This window comes from Lepisma saccharinum, chromosome 16 (genome assembly GCF_977018435.1).
Source record: "Lepisma saccharinum chromosome 16, izLepSacc3.1, whole genome shotgun sequence".
Lineage (NCBI taxonomy): Eukaryota > Metazoa > Arthropoda > Insecta > Zygentoma > Lepismatidae > Lepisma > Lepisma saccharinum.
Window position 1 is genome coordinate 42244132 of NC_139244.1, and position 21881 is coordinate 42266012.

Here is a 21881-nt window from a genome sequence, read left to right on the forward strand (position 1 = left end):
TGTCGATTACTGGAAACAATTCCTGAAGAGCGTGCCACTCATGCAACTGTAGTTCAACACCGGCCGCCCCGCTTCTGTGTAGCCTGACCACAGGTTGGAAATCCAGATGAGAGGAAAGTCCGATTGAGATAACTTTTGTTTTCGAAGCATTCAAATAGTAGACGTGATCAAATAATATCGACTGGCGTATAAGACTAGTTACTTGTTTTTGTTCTTCAGGTAAATGCTGATCGCTCTCTTTCTGAAGAACCCCCTTGAAATTAGTGTACGGTTGAAATCTTTTTTTCAGCGGCATCGAAATAGAGGATTCCATGACTAAGAACTGCGAGATACTGCATGTCGCAGCGTGCAGGTATACATTTGAAGAAATGCGTGGGTGTGTTTTTGAGACGCATGCGCGCGTAGCAAACCAAGCATGTGCTGGACAAAAAAGGTGGAGGGGGGCGGGGCATTACAAAGATCAATGGTGAGAGAAAAATCAGCAGAATATCATAAACGTCATATTGAGGAAATATTGGATAACAAATATTAATTAATTTAATTAAAGCATCAACCGCATTGTCGATCTGAAATTAGGTTTATAGACAGGGGGCAAAATGGAAAATATCGACGATGTTCTAGTATTGGATTGTTTCTGTATTTCCATCGGTATAATCCTCCACCACATTTGAAGCATACTGTTTCATCTTCTTTTTGAATGTAAAATAATCCTGCTTCGGATAGAGCTTCTACAAACGGGAATTCTTTTGATTGCCAGTTTCTGAAAGAGGACAATCTAGCATTGAAAGATCCCATCTCTGGATATTGCGTCATTGTTCTGTAAAGACACAAAACAAGATAAATATTATAAGTAAGCTGTTGTAAACTGTAACGCTACAAAATTATTAATATATTATTAGGACTATATGTAACTTGTATAAAATTTCAAACAGTATTTACTGTCAATATTTTCTGGTATACGTACCGAGTATTATAAATTTAATTTACGAGTCAGCAAATAAGTTGTTATAATATTGTCGTTTTTTATCGGTACTGGGAATAAAATTTGAAATTTATGAATGAGTTTACCAGAGGCTCTATGGAATAAATACAGAAAACAGTAGTGCCCACAGTACACAGACCCGTAACTTTGTATCTGATGAGTGTTGTACGTATAGAATTTAGAGTTATTTTCCAAAAATCGCAAATGGTTATGCACATGTGGAGGTTTTCCGTAACTATCAAAAAATTCCCCCCGGGAGTTACTGTCTATGTAAATTGCTACCTAGTGCTTCCTGGGGCTATCTTTGGGATCTGTATTTACAATCAACGCTGCTGGTAGTTCCACATGTACAGGTAATTCATTAGCTGCGAAAACCCCAACATGATGATTGTCAAAGGCTCTATTTGATATTAACCCGTGAAGGAAATTTAAAGTCGACAGCATTGCTGGACACTAAATAGTAATATTGTGCAACTCACCTTTTTATACTTCAAAGTAGACGGTACACGTCACAGTAGATTCCAGAACCAATTTGATCTGGGCCACCAAGCTGTTTATCGTTGTTGAAACAATGGAGAGCTATCTAACACAACGCTGATGCTAGGAATATGTAGGCGGGGTTTACAAAAGCGCATGCGTACAATGCTATCTGGCATTTGTTGTGCTGTTGTAAAATGAATTTTGTACTATAAGAAAATTGTCTGTATGTGTGTGTGTGTATATATATATATATATACAGACACACACGCATATTTATTTATTGATGAAGTATAAATATATATATATATATATAATACAATACATTATAATATATATATATGTAATTTGAAGATACAACATATCAGTAAAATCTAACAACTAGAAAAATATTCATAACATTCGACTTTTATATTATATGTAATTTAAAACATTCTTCACAGTTCGAGAAATGGAGTGCTTGTGGAAACACCCGTTCTCTCCAATATTGGCTGGTCCATCAGGATGTGGAAAGACATATTTTGTGAAGCATTTTCTCCAGTGTTTACCCCGAATGGTAAATGTAAAATTCAACAATATTTTGGTGTGCTACGGGGAATGGCAATCTGCATACAATGATTTCCCTGGTTTTGTACAATTTCGGGAAGGAATGCCTAATATTGACCAATTTGTGCCAAATTCTGGACCTCATCTTATTATTATCGATGATCAGATGAGGGAATGCGATCAAAGAGTCACAGATTTATTTACAAAAGGGTGTCATCATCGTGATATTAGTCTTTTCTTTATCACTCAAAATCTATTCCATCAGGGAAAAGGGAATAGGGATATATCTTTAAATAGTCATTATATTGTATGCTTCAAAAATCCAAGAGACAGAGCCCAAATTAATTATTTATCTAGACAAGTATACCCGGAGAATCCAAATTTTATAAAAGATGCATATTACAATGCCACCGCTGAACCCCATGGATATTTTCTGTTTGATCTGAAGCAGAACACTCCGGAAGAAGTACGTTTTAGGTCGCGGATATTTCCCGACGATGATATCAATTATGTATATATTCCTACAAAAAAAGCAAGCATAATCACTAGTCGTTTATTCTGCCATCATGGCTCCAAGAGTGAAACACGCTAAAGTGCTCCAAGTTTTGTCGGATGCTAAACCAGCTCTTCGCACAGCGATATTATAAGATGCTGATTCTTCCTTAGTTAATTCAATCTGTGAGTGTTGTTACAATGTTCTAAAAGGGAATGTTCCTCTTTCAACACCTCAGAAAACAAGATTGAGCCGGTACAAGAAGGTGATACGTAATCTCTCTGCCAAAGAACACTCTACAAAGCAGAAGAAACAGATACTAGTGCAACACGGAGGATTTCTACCTGCCTTATTAGCCCCTTTAATAGGAGGTGTGTTATCAAGTTTATTTAAGTGAAAAAAAATCTGAACATGGAGCATGCCAAAAAAATGGTTATAATACCTCAAGAATTTATGGATAACATGAGACATCCTGTTATGTCTGCACCGTCTACATCCTTATCGCAATTGGATCAGGATATGCAAGTAATTTTGAATCTCAAAGGTCTTTCGGATGATGAAAAATGGAATCGTTACAGCATTGTGCTCCAAAAATTTCTGTCTATTACTCGAAAACAAAGAGAACCTGTGTCGCTACCGATTACAGAATCTACTGAGAAGTTGACTGATATGAAAGAAGAAATTCTAGCTGCTACACCTAGCATGTATCGTAGAAAAGCCGAACTGTTGTATGAACGTCTTTTACATAATAGTAATATTGATTGGGATAAATATGGGGCAGTTTTTATTAACAATAATAAAATTGAAGGCTCGAATATTGTCGATCTAGTATCGGATATAATTCGACCACGAAAAACAAGCAATCCTATTGGGTGGCAACTATTCAATAGAGCTCTTGCGTTATCTAATATTCCTCAAGAATATATTGGAAACCCCCGGAGACAGGAGTTTATTCAACAGATTGTTTTTGGCAACCCCGGACGCCATGTTCCGCTGTCCGGAGCTAACCAAGAAGAGGCACAAGAATTAACAGAAGCAGAAGAAGAAGAAAAGGAACCAATTTCTTTTGTATCATCATTTCCAGGGCACAAACGTAAACGTACTGTTCCAGTTTGGTCAAGATACAAACCATGAGCGAAAAAATATTAGAGAATATCTGGTACAATCCATCTCATACAGCATCCTATTCTACAGCTTCAACACTATGGAAAGCTGTAAAAAAATCCATACCATTGTCAACAATGAAACATTGGTTGACAAGCAAACTGCATACACTTTGCATAGACCTGTAAAGCGTCGATTTCCGAGAAACTTTTATTTTGTGCATAATATCGATGACCAATGGCAGGCTGACTTGAATGACATGCAGAGTTTGCGAAATCGCAACAAAGGGTTCAGATATATACTCACAGTTATCGATATTTTTAACAGGCATGCTTGGGCTGTCCCTGTAAAAAATAAAACTGGTGTATGTATAAAAAAGGCTTTCCAGCAAATTTTCAAACAAAGCAAAAGAAAACCTTTGAAATTACAAACTGACAAAGGGCGTGAGTTTACCAACAGTATTGTGCAGGAATATCTCAAAAAACAAAATGTAATTTATTTTACAACAAAGAATCCTGATATTAAAGCTAGTATTGTTGAAGATTCAACAGAACTTTAAAGGAACGCATGTGGAAGTATTTTACTAAGCAAAGAACCAGCTGTTATGTTAATGTACTCCCAAAGCTTTTGAAAGCTTATAATCATAAAATTCGCTCGAGTATTAAAATGGCACCAGCAGATGTTACTCCTGAGAAGGTTTTGAAAGTATGGCACAATATGTATGACAAAAAACTCAAATCTGATTCATCTCCACTATTGTCATTGAAGATGCCATTCAAAATAGGAGATACAGTGAGAATAACAAAAACCAAAAACGCTTTGACAAAGGTTACATGGAAAATTGGACAAGAGAAATATTTGTGGTGGAACGTATTTTGAAAAGAAATCCTCAAGTGTATGAATTAAAAGATCTACAAGAACATAAAATCGATGGAACATTTTATACGGAAGAGTTGCAATTGGTCCGCTTACCGGATATGCATGAAATTGATAAAATCCTTGCGACCAAAGGTAAAGGCGCCAGTAAAAAGTTGTTAGTTCATTGGAAAGGTTACTCCAGATTATTTGACAGTTGGATTAGCGCATCGTTTTTGGAGTCAAAAAAAGAGAGAGAGAGGCATAAATTTTTGTAGGTATTCTCATCAGTGGTACAAATAACCTTCATAACACATCATGAGAAAAGCAAACGCTTTCTACCTTACTTTGCCTAGTAACAGTTCCATGAAATATTTCCCAAGTAATACTCTAACTAATTACACCACAAAGCTTCCGAACCGTGTGGAGTTGGACACCAACAAATGGGAGATGACATTGGTAGAAGTGCATTATCCTTATTCAATACTAAACATTACAAGATTTAACAACTATATTCAATATATATCTATGGATGTTGTCAAATGGAACGAACTTCGAATATCCGAAGGCTATTACGCATCTATAAACAGCATTGTTGCAGAAATCAATAAATATTCTGAAACATTAAATTTTAGTCTCCGAAATCATCCTGCGTACAAACATGTGACTATTGATATATCTACCAAGCAGAGAAACATAAATGTACGATTGTCACCTCAACTGGCACGGATATTAGGTTTTAAACCGACCGATGATCTATCAGAAGTAAAAATTGGACGCTCGCCTCCAAATGTTGTGAGAGAAATTCCTTCCCAGATGTATATTTACACAGATATTGCGGAATCACATATGGTGGGAGATGCTGTCGCCCCTCTATTACGTATTATAAACATTAATCCTATGGAACATACTTTTGGAAGTGATGGTGTGCAAATTTTCGATTCACCACATTATATCCCAGTGCAGAAACATAATTTCAAACAAATAGAAATTGACTTAAGGGATAGCACTGGTCCACACATCCCATTCTCCTTCGGACTAGTGTGCTTGAAACTTCATTTTAGACGTTGTGGTGAAAAGCTCTGATTATGAATGACCCATATTTTCAATACTACCATCAACAAGCTAGATCTGGTGTGGGTAACATATATTACGGTGCTGCCTATCAAAAAGAACATGGCATTGGAAGTTTTCTTGGAGGACTTTTTCGGTCAGCTTTGCCTCTTATCAAAAAAGGAGCGAAAGCTGTAGGGAAAGAAATGTTAAAAACAGGGGTAAATGTGTTAGGTGATGTTGTAGACAAAACACCCCTAAAACAGTCACTACAATCCAGAATTTCGGATGCCAGATCAAATCTTAAAAGAAAAGCTGAAACAAAGCTAAAGGAAATGATTGGTTCAGGTTATCAGGGGCATAAACATTTCAAAAGGAATCACTCTGCTTCGGGACAGCGAACTGGAAGGATCGCTCAGAGAGAGAAGAGATCCAGTGCCAATACAAACACCAAGAAAACAACCAAACGCAACCGTAAGAAAATTCAAATAACATCAGATATTTTTGATTAGATATGGCGCTAATTAGGGAGAAATCATGTGAGTGTTTTAAAAGTGAATTGGATATTTTCTCGGTAAAACCTACTCAGACAAGCATCTTAGAACACCACATCATCGGATACAAACCTGTTAGTTCTCTGGCAGATAATGCCCCCACCGAGTTTGTAATACCTGGACATGGTGATGATTATATGGATTTAGCACACACAATGTTGAATATAGATGCCAGAATTGTAAAAGCGAATGGTCAGTTATTGCTACCCACAGATAAAACAATTGGACCTGTCAATGATTTTCTCAATGCAATGTTCAGCGAAGTACAAATCTACTTAAATAACAAACTCATCTCGTTTCCATCTCACATGCACCCATACAGGTCTTACTTTGAAAAAGCACTGAACTATGACATATCTGCAAAATCATCTCATCTCCAAAGTGCATTGTGGTACAAAGATACAGCAGGCGCTTTTGATAACGTTTCGGACGACAACAAAGGCTTTACAAAACGTAACCAACTAACAAAACAGAGTAAAACATTTGATATGTTTGGTTACTTGCATTCTGATATTTTCAATCAAGAGAAATTTTTGATCAATGGAGTGGAAATGCGAATAAAACTGATTCCTTCGAAAAACACTTTCTGCTTGATGGGATTAGATGACAGTGAAGGCAAAGTGGAAATTCTGGATGCTACACTATATGTGAGAAAAGTATCGGTCAGTTCATCCATCAAACTTAGTCACAATCGCATATTGCAAAAACATACAGCAAAATACCCTCTAACAAGAGTACAACTTAAAGCTGTAACTATTCCAAAAGATATTGTTTCAAAAACAATTGACAATGTGATACTTGGACGTCTTCCGAAACGATTAGTTGTGGGGTTTGTTACCAACGATGCATTCAACGGCACTCTGTCTACAAACCCATTCAATTTTCAACATTTCAATTACAACTTCTTTACTTTATATGTTGATGGAGTCCAAATTCCCGGCAAACCACTTCAACCAGACTTTGAAAACAACAAGTACATAACAGCATATCACACATTATTCTCTGGAACAGGGATACACTATATTGATGAAGGAAACAATATATCGCGTGAGGAATACCCCCAGGGATACGCATTACTTGTTTTCGATATAACACCAGACGCAGCTGCAAGTGCCATATCCCACTGCAGTCTTCAACGGCAAGGGGCTGTTAGCTTGGAAGTCCACTTCAAATCGGCTTTGGAATCTACTGTGACTTGTGTTATCTACTCTGAATTTGACGCTCTCATGGAAATTAATAATAAAAGAGATATTCATCTGGATTAATTGTATAACAAGGTGAGTTGCACAATATTACTATTTAGTGTCCAGCAATGCTGTCGACTTTAAATTTGCTTCACGTTAATATCAAATAGAGCCTTTGACAATCATCATGTTGGGGTTTTCGCAGCTAATGAATTACCTGTACATGTGGAACTACCAGCAGCGTTGATTGTAAATACAGATCCCAAAGATAGCCCCAGGAAGCACTAGGTAGCAATTTACATAGACAGTAACTCCCGGGGGGAATTTTTTGATAGTTACGGAAAACCTCCACATGTGCATAACCATTTGCGATTTTTGGAAAATAACTCTAAATTCTATACGTACAACACTCATCAGATACAAAGTTACGGGTCTGTGTACTGTGGGCATTACTGTTTTCTGTATTTATTCCATAGAGCCTCTGATAAACTCATGCATAAATTTCAAATTTTATTCCCAGTACCGATAAAAAACGACAATATTATAACAACTTATTTGCTGACTCGTAAATTAAATTTATAATACTCGGTACGTATACCAGAAAATATTGACAGTAAATACTGTTTGAAATTTTATACAAGTTACATATAGTCCTAATAATATATTAATAATTTTGTAGCGTTACAGTTTACAACAGCTTACTTATAATATTTATCTTGTTTTGTGTCTTTACAGAACAATGACGCAATATCCAGAGATGGGATCTTTCAATGCTAGATTGTCCTCTTTCAGAAACTGGCAATCAAAAGAATTCCCGTTTGTAGAAGCTCTGTCCGAAGCAGGATTATTTTACATTCAAAAAGAGGATAAAACAGTATGCTTCAAATGTGGTGGAGGATTATACCGATGGAAATACAGAAACAATCCAATACTAGAACATCGTCGATATTTTCCATTTTGCCCCCTGTCTATAAACCTAATTTCAGATCGACAATGCGGTTGATGCTTTAATTAAATTAATTAATATTTGTTATCCAATATTTCCTCAATATGACGTTTATGATATTCTGCTGATTTTTCTCTCACCATTGATCTTTGTAATGCCCCGCCCCCCTCCACCTTTTTTGTCCAGCACATGCTTGGTTTGCTACGCGCGCATGCGTCTCAAAAACACACCCACGCATTTCTTCAAATGTATACCTGCACGCTGCGACATGCAGTATCTCGCAGTTCTTAGTCATGGAATCCTCTATTTCGATGCCGCTGAAAAAAAGATTTCAACCGTACACTAATTTCAAGGGGGTTCTTCAGAAAGAGAGCGATCAGCATTTACCTGAAGAACAAAAACAAGTAACTAGTCTTATACGCCAGTCGATATTATTTGATCACGTCTACTATTTGAATGCTTCGAAAACAAAAGTTATCTCAATCGGACTTTCCTCTCATCTGGATTTCCAACCTGTGGTCAGGCTACACAGAAGCGGGGCGGCCGGTGTTGAACTACAGTTGCATGAGTGGCACGCTCTTCAGGAATTGTTTCCAGTAATCGACAATTACATCGCTATTCCAGGTGAGCAGCCTCGTGTTTCCTACCCACTAAGTGAGCAACATGAATTGCTGATAACCACACTGTACAATCGCCGTCAGATCATTATAAGGAAGAAACCAGCTTACGGTTCCCTGGAGATAGTGTTCATCGCAGAAAGTTCGTGGCGGAACTTTATGAAGATATTTGTGTGCATCGAGCATGCGAAAGTTATGTGTGAAACAGTGTCGCCGTATCTGAAATCATATTTTGGAAACTGTGTGGAATCTTGCATTCTCGACCTTCGCGAACAATGTTTCGGTTGCACAGATATTTCCCCTGTCCATGCATGTAATAAGGAGAAGTTTGTGCTTTCCCATCTACATGGATGTACAAAACCTGAGCCTTTGTCTATACAAAACATCGACGGAAAAAGACTTTCCAAAGAAGTGTTTGTTTTTTGCGAGAACATGCTTGTGGAAAAAATAGTGAAACATTTTAATTCAGTGGTTGCAGCAGAAAATGGATATGATAGTGACACAATTCCTTATGTGGGTGAGTGAACAAACTTGAAGAATAAAAACTTGTTAAATAACATGCTGATAAACTGGTGACACAATATAAACATTTTACATATGTATGTGTGTGCGGCTCTTTTGAATTTTGTAAATATTGGTAATAAACAGGGATAAAATATATGTCTTGGCTTTTTTTCACTTATCACCCCTTTAAAAATCCTCATGGTTTATATTTTTACTGGTAACAATCGTTAATAACAACATTAATAATTAACTATATAATGAAAAAGTGTGTATTGTGGACTTGTCGAAGATAAAGCATGAGAGCTTTTCTTCACACTGGTAAAAATCGGTGTTAATAACAACATTAATAATTAACTATATAATGAAAAAGTGTGTATTGTGGACTTGTCGGAGATAAAGCATGAGAGCTTTTCTTCACACTGGTAAGAATCTGTGTTAATAACAACATTAATAATTAACTATACAATAAAAAAAATGTGTATTGTGGACTTGTCGGAGATAAAGCATGAGAGCTTTTCTGCACAGCGCTGGACACGCAAAGGCAAGTATCTTTATTTTCATTCTATTTCTAACAATGATTCGCTATTTTTTCTTGTCACTATAAAAAACTAATTCAATTTTTCTTTTATCACATCTGTCGCCATTTTGCTTGTTTTTTGTTTAATTCCTCTTTATGCATTGAGGTTAATCGAAACATAACTTTAGACTTTTACATGGAATTGAAACATAGAATCTTGCCTCCTTTGATTGAATCGAACCTGTGACTCCTCTTTGATCACAAAACAATAGTGACGGCCATCTTGCTTATTTTACCTACTCCTTATGCATTTAAGCTAATCGGTACTGGGGCCCCACACGGCAAAACAACAGATTCTAATTTATCTTTATACATTAGCGGTAAAGTCTTTGCGTTGTAATCAAAAGGCATTTTGTTTTGATTTTTAATCTCTGTTCCTGCCTAAATACTAATGGGGACTCAACACACTTCTTTTTTTTTTTTTTAAACAACATCATTATCAGCCAATTTGACGCTAAACACAAAACACAGCCGCCATATTGATTTTATTCAAATACTATTTATGCACAGATGGACTAATCGGGACTTATAATGGCGGGACAAAACAATTGGCCTCATTTAACTACCTAGAGAATCGAACCCGCGACCTCTTCATTACCAGGCGACAACATTAACCACTACCCCAAGGCCGCCATATTGATTTTATTCAATCACTATTTATGCACAGATGGACTAATCGGAACCTATAATGGCGGGATTAAACAATTGGCCTAATTTAACTACCTAGAGAATCGAACCCGCGACCTCTTCATTGCCAGGTGACAACATTAACCACTAACCCAACTCGATTTTCGAACTCTACCATTTTGTTGGCTTTATTTACACACAGGCTAATCGAAATCATTCAATATTGACATCGTCGACTTGTAATCAAGGGGTCCCAGGTTCGATACTCGGTGGAGGCACATAGTGGTCCGAATCACCACTTTTCAACTGTAGGTACACTCCTGATTAGTCTTGCCGTGCATAAAGTGGACTTAAAAAAAACTAACTCAATCTATCAATCAATCAATATTGACTCTACCAGGAATTGAACCCTCGACGCCTCTTGTTTTACAGAGCAATAACCTTAGCCGCTAAGCTTTCGGGGTACAGCACCTTCAGCGCCATCTTTAAATCATTTCCTCATGTGTTTGCATCATACGCAATGGTTGCGCGCGCATTTCCTCCAAAGACACACACACACACACACACACACACACACACACACACAAACATACGCACGTGTTAGGTTAGCATACATCAAGAAACACAGGACACAAGAAACAGACAAATCCATTGACCCCCCCTCCCCCACCGCTTCCGATGTCTTCAACGTGATCAGACACGTTCTGCTGACTCAACAATAAAATCGCTCGTACACCGCTACCACCGGATGTAACATAACACCAGTGGCATCGAATTGTTGCTGACGCGTAGGAACGAAGTGCTGCCTCTCTACTTTACCTCCAAACTTTTCACTTTGGGCGGAAACCACAACAATCGTTCTAACGCGCCCTGTTCAACCTCGAGATGCAAACTAACTGCTTCCTGAGGTGGTGAGGGACACTGCCCAGCTTTACAAGTAGTTCTTGCTAGAGTGCAGCACTTACCAGGCGAGATATAATGGTATTCCATATTTGTACCCCTATTGCATATTTGTCCCTCTTCCCCTACTCTATACTTTTTTTAATTTGCAAAAATCCCAAAATATACTCTTTTCCTTGCTATTTAATTTCATTCATTGTTTTACGCGTAAAAATGCCTTAAAATCCACAGAATGCAAAACGTCAAGATGTCAACAAACTGAAGTATTTACTCCTTGACTCAAGAATTTCCTATGAATAATTTCAAGAGTCATTTTCATATTCCATCAACAAGCAAAACATATTTCAAATTCATTGGAATTTAATGATAATGATTAGGGCTGAGCCGATACCACTTTGAACCGATACCGATGCCGATACTTGAAAATTGCAATAATTACAATTTGTTCAAAATGTTCTCCTCCAATTATATGAATCAATATACCAAGAAACTTGCTTTAGAATATTCAAGAATTGCATCAGAATATTACAATAGATATTATGTAGTCACAAAATATAGTTTTTGTGCAAAATTAGTGTAAAATAAAAAGGAAGTTTTAATTTTGCATAATTTCCAGGATAATTAGATTGTCAAGTAGTCGCGCGGGATTTTTGCGGACCCCGTGAAAGACCAAAATGCCGGAAAGTATCGGTTGGTATCGGTAGCTGAATTCCAACCGATACTTTCCGATATCGATACATCGGCATCGGTATCGGCTCAGCCCTAATAATGATATTTTTGAAACTTGCTGTGCAATTTCAAAAGCCGTTGAAAAACATCTTGAAGACTGGGGGGAAAGAAAAGAATCAATGATGTGTAAGTGGAGGTCAGCGTGCAAAGATTTAGTACAGGCTGGGTCAAATTTAAAAGTGATTGTGCCTCTTATAAAATTCTTGTTTAATCTGCCTGGTACAAATGTTGGTTGTGTTATTAAAACTTATTGGCGAGAGGAAAAAAGTACACTCCTGGTGTCAACACTCGAACAAGTAATGAAAGTGAAATTCAATGTGGGCATACCTGTGAATAGTTTGGACTGGCAATAAAGTACGATTTAAACATACTCAAGAAAGCAAAATCATCCCAGAAGTATGAACGATGGTGCCCATTGGTGAGTAAGTATTTGTAATTAGCTAATTACTAGAGCCCGGAAGTTCAAGCATTTATTTTCGTTAAAATAGGCAGGCAAAAAGGCATTTATAATGTGGAAAATAGGCACTAAAAATTTTAAAAAAGGCAAAATAAACCGAAAAAAAGGCACATTTGGAAGTTGCTTACTTTTATCTATAATTTCTGGCAACATGTTAAAATCTACATTGGGAAGAGCATTTCAATTTTCTCCGTCTTGATTGCACATAACTACAAGGTGTTTTTTAAAGTTCTCAACATTCATTGATAGCAGTCTGTCGGAGAGAATGTTTTTCATAATAGAAAATTATCTTTCTACTTCGACAGAAGTTATTGGAGCACACATAAAACAAGCTAATGTAGCTGGACTCATTTTGGTAACAGCATTTTCACCTTTTAGAATATTACAAATTGTTAAAATTGTTTCAAGTCCTCATTTGCACTCACTACCCGTTTACACTTTTCCACAACAGCTGATCCCTTTTCTCCTACCACTTGCATCATCTACTGCATAGATTCCTCGTAGATTTTCATGGATGCTAAAATTGTAATTGTCTCTGGCAATGCACCATAATGTGCAAAAATAAACTTGAATAGCACAGGAGTTTTTTCACTTCACGAATTGAAGCCGCTTCATATTCTGGAAGAGCATCTATCACCTCACTAATTTTTTCAAGGTTGTTAGCATAATATATAGCTGCAGATATCCAGGTTCCACATCTGGTCAAGACTGGTTGCGGAGGTAAACTAAGCTCAGATGCAACTTCCTTAAATTTTCGGGTTCGAGAGGGAGATTTCAGAAATCAACCTGTCCACTTCAGCAGTCAATCATGCACAAGGAAATGTTAACTGAAAGGCAATATCCTAACTGAGCATGAAATACATTTTTCTCACACTTTTCTCCTTCAGCAATGTTGAAACATGCATGAGTTCAATATTACTTAAATAAGGCGAAAATTATTCACATAATAAACGGAAGAAAAATAAATGCCAACAACGTTTTTTGGGAGAAAAATAATTTATATACCTGTAGGCTACACATTTTTTTAAAAAAAATGGTCAAATTTCGTTGAAAAAGGCAAAAAAAGGCATTATAATTAAAAATAGGCAGTGGGGTCCCAAATAGGCAAAATAGGCAAAATGAAAAGGTTTCTAAAACATTCAAAACAACATAAAAAACGTATATCCGGAAAAAATTTATCAATATATGCAGTAGATAAAAAGAGGAGTCATTCCATGCCAAATCAACACAGATATGTGCAATTTTTAACCTGACCATCTCCGATTTTCATGAAATTTGGGGAGTTGAAACTATGCATGGAACTTAGTAACTATGAAAATTTTTAGTTTCGTGCGTCTTGTAATTGTTAAATTATTCAACGTCAAAGTTTGCAGAAATTGCCCTTTTTGAGCCCGCTTAGCTATACTAAATGTGCTGTAACTCCGCCCCTATTTCACCTAGGAAGCTCAAATAAAGCTTATTGTACAGGGAATTGAACAAGGTTTCCAGTGATATATAACAAGCCTACCTTTGGATACTAATATAATTTTGTCACGTGAACTTGACCTTGAATATCTCAAAACATGTCATCACCAAAAATCGTAAAAAAAATATATTTGGTCCCTCATACCATACTCTAAAACATACCAAAAAATCATTCTGGGACTGCAATGGGATCAGAAGATACAAAATAATATGTGTAACTATGTGACTGATAAAAGCTCGATTACATGAACTATGAAGTCAAATGTCCCTTAACACTCCCTACAAAATGTGAAGGAGTTATCCTGGGTATAATTGGTCATGAAACAAATAGGTTAGGCACAGGGAGATCCCTAGCCGTGTGTGTCAAGCACAGATCCGGCATATTTTTGACCGCCATATTGAATTCAACGCAAAAATTTCAAAGGAAAGGGGGTTATGTGATATATCAAATGAGGCTAGAATTTCACGAGAAATTAAGTGACGAAGGTTTATCCAACATATATTTAACCAGCAAAAAATTATTACTGCATGATTGTAACCATTTTCTCCTTTTCGAGGTGTTAAAAACAAAGCATTGGAATGCTCCTAACGTTGTAGGAACTCATCGAGATCACGCTGACATCTTGGGAGAGAAAGAAGTATACGCACCATTGCATATGATTTTAATCAGCTACATTCACCAAATAGTTGAATAGTGAATAATATTGTGAAAAGTATCTCAAACAATTACGTGACACTTCCTTTGGAATGAAAAATTCTTCAGTGACGAGGAAAATTTTTATGTTCACGGTGAAGTTAATAAAAATAATATGCAATACCTGTGATTTGCTCAGTCGAATGGTTGTTGCTGGTAAGCTAATTATGTGGTATAATGTATGGCGAACGGAAATGGTTGGTCCATATTCAACAACGGAACCTTAAATGGTGAGGGCTTCTTGGATTTGTTAAGTGAACAGGTTTTTTCACCCTTGCTTACGGGATATGGCACTATTCGAGAGTTTTGAAACAGGACAGAGTGTGACCACACTATGTAGACATTTTCGCAATTTCTTCATGGTAATTTTCTAGGTAGATTGATGGGCACACGGGGATCTATTAAAAGGCCTGCACATTCCCCAGATCTAACATCTTAGGAGGACTTTTACCTTCAGAAACATTTGAAGAGAATGGTGCATGCACTAAAAGTCCCTGATATTGACCATCTGAGAAAAGGCATAGTTGCTGCTTGCGATGTTGTTGCACATGCTACATTACCAAATGTTCTATGCGAGTGTGAGAGACGTCAACGAGTGTGCTCACAGGAACATTGACAACATTGTAATGTGCATATATCGTAAGTGAAAGATATGTGTATAACTTTTTGCTGGCGTAAGATACGTTGGAAAATCCTTCGTCACTTCATTTCTCGTGAAATTCTAGCCTCATTTGATATATCACATCACCCCCTTTCCTTTGAAATTTTTGCGTTGAATTTAATATGGCGGTCAACAATATGACGGACCTGCGCTTGACACACACGGCTAGGGATCTCGCTGTGCCTAACCTATTTCTTTCATGACCAATTATACCCAGGATAACTCCTTCACATTTTGTAGGGAGTGTTAAGGGACATTTGACTCTTCATAGTTCATGTAATCGGGCTTTTATCAGTCACATAGTTACACATATTATATTGTATCTTCTGATCCCATTGCAGTCCCAGAATGATATTTTGGTATGTTTTAGAGTATGGTATGAGGGACCAAATATATTTTTTTCACGATTTTTGGTGATGACATGTTTTGAGATATTCAGGGGCGGAGTTACAGCAGATTTAGTATAGCTAAGCGGGCTCAAAAAGGGCAATTTATGCTAACTTTGACCTTGAATAATTTAACAATTACAAGACGCACGAAACTAAAAATTTTCATAAGTAGTGGGAAAGGCCATATTATAAACTCGAGAAAGTATGAGCCCCCCTCAGGCAGATTTGGCTACACTTAAAACTAGCTCAAGATGTGCATATGAGCTTATTGCTCAAGTGTGGTACTCTGTCTAATCCAAGATTTTTGTAAAAATGCCCTCGGGAATTTCCCGTGAAAGTATGAGCCCCCTCAGATTGATTTGCCTACACTTACAAAAGCTACATCTGTGAGATTGTTGTCCATAAGCTTGTTAAAAATATGCCCCTCTTGATATTGTTTTGGATACACTTAAAACTAAGCCAAGATGCTCATAAGAGCCACCCACACCCACCCACATACACCCACACCCACCCACACCTACCCACACATATTTACTTCCGGTTTAAGTTCAATTGGGCACCAGGCTCAACTTGCATATCTAGTACTAAAACAATGTAATATGCAGAAATCTTCTAGAATTGCTCTGTGACTCTCTCATTTCTTACATCATAAACATATGATTTTTCACCTATAAGAATAACACTACATATAGTGTCATCAGGGAGTGTATCATGGAATTCACAGATAATTTTAATGTTTGTCCTGTCATTAACCACAACTTGTTTCCTTTTTGAAGTGTTGATGACAAACATGGGTCTCTGTGCTTTGAATTCATCTGGTGTGTAATACATGTCAGTATTGCCAGTAGTGACCCTTTTGTATGCTGTAAATGCTTCATATAATTTGAGGAAATCATCCTTGGACATGTCTAAATTATAATTTTCTCTAGGAAATACCTCATTTCTGCCATTTTTAAGATATATGTTTTTGATGTTGCAGTTATCAAATTTACTTGAATTTTTTTCCTGATTATTGTGTCTTCCAGTCTGAAACAGTACCACCACAAAATCTGGCATGTCATATTGTATACTGGAGAATGAGTTTGTAGCATCAAATTCATAATAGGTACCAGTGGCAGGCTTCTGTACACATTGATATGTATAAAATTGTAAAGGCACCTGTGGATTTTTTAGGATATCAGCTTTGTATTTAAGAGCATAACTGGCTTCATATTCAACAACCGGGATTCTTAGCTCCATAGTCTGAATAAGGCACTTGCCCTCATCAGGTAGGGTATTAGGCAGAGCTTCCCCTGTAGAGTTTAATGTACTGTACCTCATCAAAGCATTATTATCATTGGCAGCTCTTCTAAATGTGATTCTTAAACCACCCTTCCACATAATATATTTGTAATCTGAGAAGAATCATGGCAACAGGCGCATGGGGAACAGCACTGTGTGACTCTTAGATATTATTTTATCACCAGCCTCAAATCCACCTATTTTGTAGTAAGAAGCCTCGGTTTTGGATAATTTTAGTGTGGCCAAAGCTGTAGAGGTAATGCCAGGGTAATCCACTCTGTTTATAACAACACCATGTTTTCTGATCTCAATTTCAGAGAACAGATGTGGCACAAAATTGTCCACCAATCTTATATTTGAATTTGCCGGATAATCTGTACCATCGAGCTTTACAACATCAAATTTGATGTATAGATCTGCTCTGTGAGGGTGTATAAAGCCATCCCCTACATCAAGATCAACCTCAATCTCTGTGTTGGGTTGATTTAAATTTGCAAAGGTCCTCCTGTTTGGGGGGAATGATTGTAGCTCATAACTCTCAATATTTTCCATTTTTTTTGTATGTATTTTTATTTAAATATTAATCTCTATGATTGCAGTTGTTGTGGCTCCAGCAAAATCAACTATTTCTTCTTTTTCATTAGTGACCATCAACTCAATGTAATCTATTCTGTTATGGCACACAGGAAAATATAATGTTGGTGATGGAGTGTAGATGATGGGCTCCATAAATTCAGAGTTAGGTTTGAATGTTGCAATGATGCCAGTTTGTTTGTGAGTGCCTCTGCCATTTGATTTGGTGATCATACCCTCGGTAACATTACAGTGAATATTTAGAGTCTCTATGGCTAAGAATTTAGGTATATTAATAGCAGTGTGTTTGATGGCTGGTTCAAGTTTTGTGTTGTTCTCAAATCCTAACAGCTCTCCTATAGTACCCAGATCCACTGTCTCTGTAGCAGTTACAATCTCTACTCTGTGAGTGACAGAATTTTGAGTTAACACTATACCTCTGGGTAACTGAGCATTTAGAGTAGATAGATTATATTGCCCTGGAGTGATGAGAATTTTTTGATCCCCAACTGCAATTTTGTTGTTGTGGTGTGTAATATTAGGGATCAAGTACATGCCATAAAATGCTCTGAGAGCTATTGTTTTGGGATACACTATATCATCATGTAATCTAAGTTTCAATATTGAATTTTGGCTGGTGAGATGGAATACCCCCATGATGTTTCAGATACCACAGGGCTTTTTGAAAATTTTCAATTGATGGTTTATTTATTTGAGACATATATCTAAGAACAGATAAACACAGATGTCCACAATTAACATCTTTGAAGTTTTGAACACGGGCATTATTGTAATAAAGATTAGTTGATTTTAGATATTTTATTAAATTTTCAGGTGGAATACCTCCAAATGAATCAAACACAAATGCCTCATTTTTTAAATATTTAAGATAACAGATCCAGTGTGTGCCCTGATTTTTGTACTTATCCAAATTAACTATGCCACACTCTTTGTTGAGTGGTTGTTCTGGTAAAGAATCAGACATGTACACACCTCTAAAATTTTTGATGCCCAGTGGCTTGATTAAAGCTTCAATATCTTGGTTTGTAAGCGGCTCTTGTTTTTTTTAAACTTATTCATGGCCCTCTTAACACCTTTGCCTTGTTTCTCCATGGCCAGGTTATGGCGCTTTATTTCTTCTAATTCTGCCTTATTTTTCTTGGCATCTATTACTGTTTTTGCTATGGCAGCTGATCCCCCAGCCAAGCTCCCAACAGCCCCAAGTGCTGCTAAGATGGCTGGGATAGTAAATATGAAACCCCCCACATGTGATTTTTTTCTAGATTGCTGTAATTTTTTTAATTGGGGGGGTGCTAAGCAACAATTTCATACCATGGCCCTTTGCAAGACAAGAATTTTTTTTCTTGCGCTGCTTTTTGGTTAAAAGACTATCAATAGTTTTAAGAGATTTAAGACCTGCATAAGGTATCTGATACATAACACCCTTGGCCTTCATTGTAGGTTTATTATATATATATTCACAACCCCCACCCTAGTTTTTGTTTGGTGTTCATAGCTACGGTGGTCCACAATGCTGCTATTTTTTCACTTAAAGAAGCATCTTTGCTTACAAATCTACCAAATGCAGCCTCTTCTAATTTCTTGTCTGCAACATGTCTCTTGTCAAGATCAGTATGTGTGTTGTATGCTATGTCATGGTCTCTACAAGCAGCATCTAGGGGATTAACACCAGGATCACCTCTGTTTAATCTATGGTCCAATTTTGTGCCTGGACCTCAATACTGATAGCCTGGAATATGTAGTTCAAATGGCAGCTTGTTTATGATGTCATTAACCAGCCCCCGACCCTCAGAGACATTCCAAAATTTAGGTGGTAGAGTATTAATAATTTTTATAAGATATCCAATCCCCTTAGTGTCATTCACTATAAAATTAGACAATTTTGTGCTTATCATGTCCATAATTCCAAACTTTTCATTGTAAAAATTGTGGTTGCCAGCATTTTCTTCCCCAGCTATGACCAGCAACCTATCTACAAGTTTCCTGACATCATCAACCCAGACAAATTCTTTAGGCAGGGTGTTGTATTGTTTGATTCCACTACCTGTCTTGATCTGTGACCATATGGGCTTGATTAAGTTGTTGTATTTTGCTCCACTGCTAGACTTGACTCTTTTTTGTGTGGGATCATTGTTCTGGTATAGAGCATCTGATTTTATTAATATTTCTTTGTAATGCTCATAATCTTGATCTGTACAGCTGCCAGGTCTCTTCCGAGTCATCAGTTCCCACAATCCAGGTGTTCCAGGATATTTAACAAAAGCACCTCTTTCTCCAAGATGAGATTCTGAATATACAATTAGATCATCTCCCATAAATGTTACTCTGAAATTGACAATTCTATGTATGATGCTACCATCACGCTCTGTGTCAGCATATAAGCCAAAGACCTCATCTTTGTTGTCTTTAGGTGTGCTTAGATATTTTTGAGCAAGAAGACCCAATTCAATAGGATCCTGAGTAGCTTCAATTCTTCGAGGAGCAACAGGACTAGGTGTATGAACACTAGAAAGTGGGGCGATTGGATAATCTAATATGTTCCTAGCAGCTACAGGTACAAGTTCTGTGATCAAATTTTGATTTTGCTCTGTAACAGTTTTGATATTTTTACCTAATTCACTAATAGCATCAATAATAGGCTGTTCTGTTTGCTTGTGTTGTTCATAGATTCCTCGGTTCTCTGATTTCCATCCCTTAAATCTTTTTACAAGATAATCTCTTAATTTAAGATCATCAATAATTGGCCTTTTCATGGTTATTTATATATGTTTCAATGTCTAGAAAATTGTTAATTTTATTTCTATATTTACCACTATTAGGTTTTCTTGTCATATCAATTGTGACAAACCCATAGCTGTCCTGGTTCCAGCACCTACTGCAAAACTTGGAAAAATCATTGTAGCTCAAGTCACCACCTACATATTCATCATGTATGTGTTTGAGGTTGGTATGATCTTGATGAAACACACATATAAAATTGCTGTTGTCTCGGATCAGCTGCTTGGGAATTTTGGAAAAAGTCTGTGCCAGGTAGAAGCAATCTATGTTTTTGTGTCGGCCCTGTGTAAAGAAATTTCTAACCTTGTTTTGATTATCCAGTATAATGTCATCAAACACAACAACAGAGTTATCGAGACATTCATGGAGTGGCTTAACATCTGGTTCAAAAGTGGCTATATCCAGTCCATCATATAGCTTCATCAGTTGCTGATATTTTAATTGTTCCAAGCTCTTAGAGAAGACATACAAGTGCCTGTTTTTCCAGTGTTTTTCCAGTCTAACCAGTTGGGTGCCAATAAAAAATTATCAATCATTAGTGTAGTTTTACCACAAGCTGATAGCCCAACAATAAGACATCTAATATTATCAGGCAGCAGCATTCCATTTCTCTTATTCTGCTGTTTAGGCTCTGGCAGCCTCTTTATAACATCCCAGGTGTTCATAGTATCACTTTGTCTGCATCGATCCAGCTGTGTTCTGGGAGTGCTAGCCATTTGACAAGTAACTTGTTGCCTTTTCTGCGGATGATTTTTTCTATGAGATATGTGTCAGGCTGCTTAGTTTTGCTGAGTTCTTTTTCATAAAACCTGCCTTTGAGAATTTCTCCTCGGTGATCTTTTATTATATATGTGTTAAGGGTCCCAGGTTTAACTTGAACCACTGTAAATAATTCAGTGCTCCAGTTTCTTGTAAAGCCTCTTTTGAATAAGTGCTTATATTTGCTGATTCTTACTTGATCACCCACCTTGTATTTGGCTTTTCTTGTTGTTGGCTGGTATCTAGGATAATAAACAGTTCTGATCAATTTTTGCTCATCAGATGAAGTTACCTCAGAGGGCTTCATGTTGATTGTGGAATGGACCGAGTTGTTATATCTATGTAAAAGTTCTGGAAGAATATTAAGCCATTTATAATTACCTTGAAGGGTGAATTGTTTATACATATGATTTTTTAGGGTTTTGTTGAATCTTTCTACAACTGAGGCCTCGAGATCACTGTAACTCGAGTAATGTTGTATTGACTGGCTTTTAATAAATTGTTGGAACACAGAATTATACAATTCTTTGCCATTATCTGTTTGCAAATAGCGCGGTGATCTTCCACTCTGATTGATGATTGTCCTGAAGGCTTCTGTAACACATGCTCCAGTCTTGGATTTGAGTGGCACAGCCCAGGCAAATTTTGAAAATGTA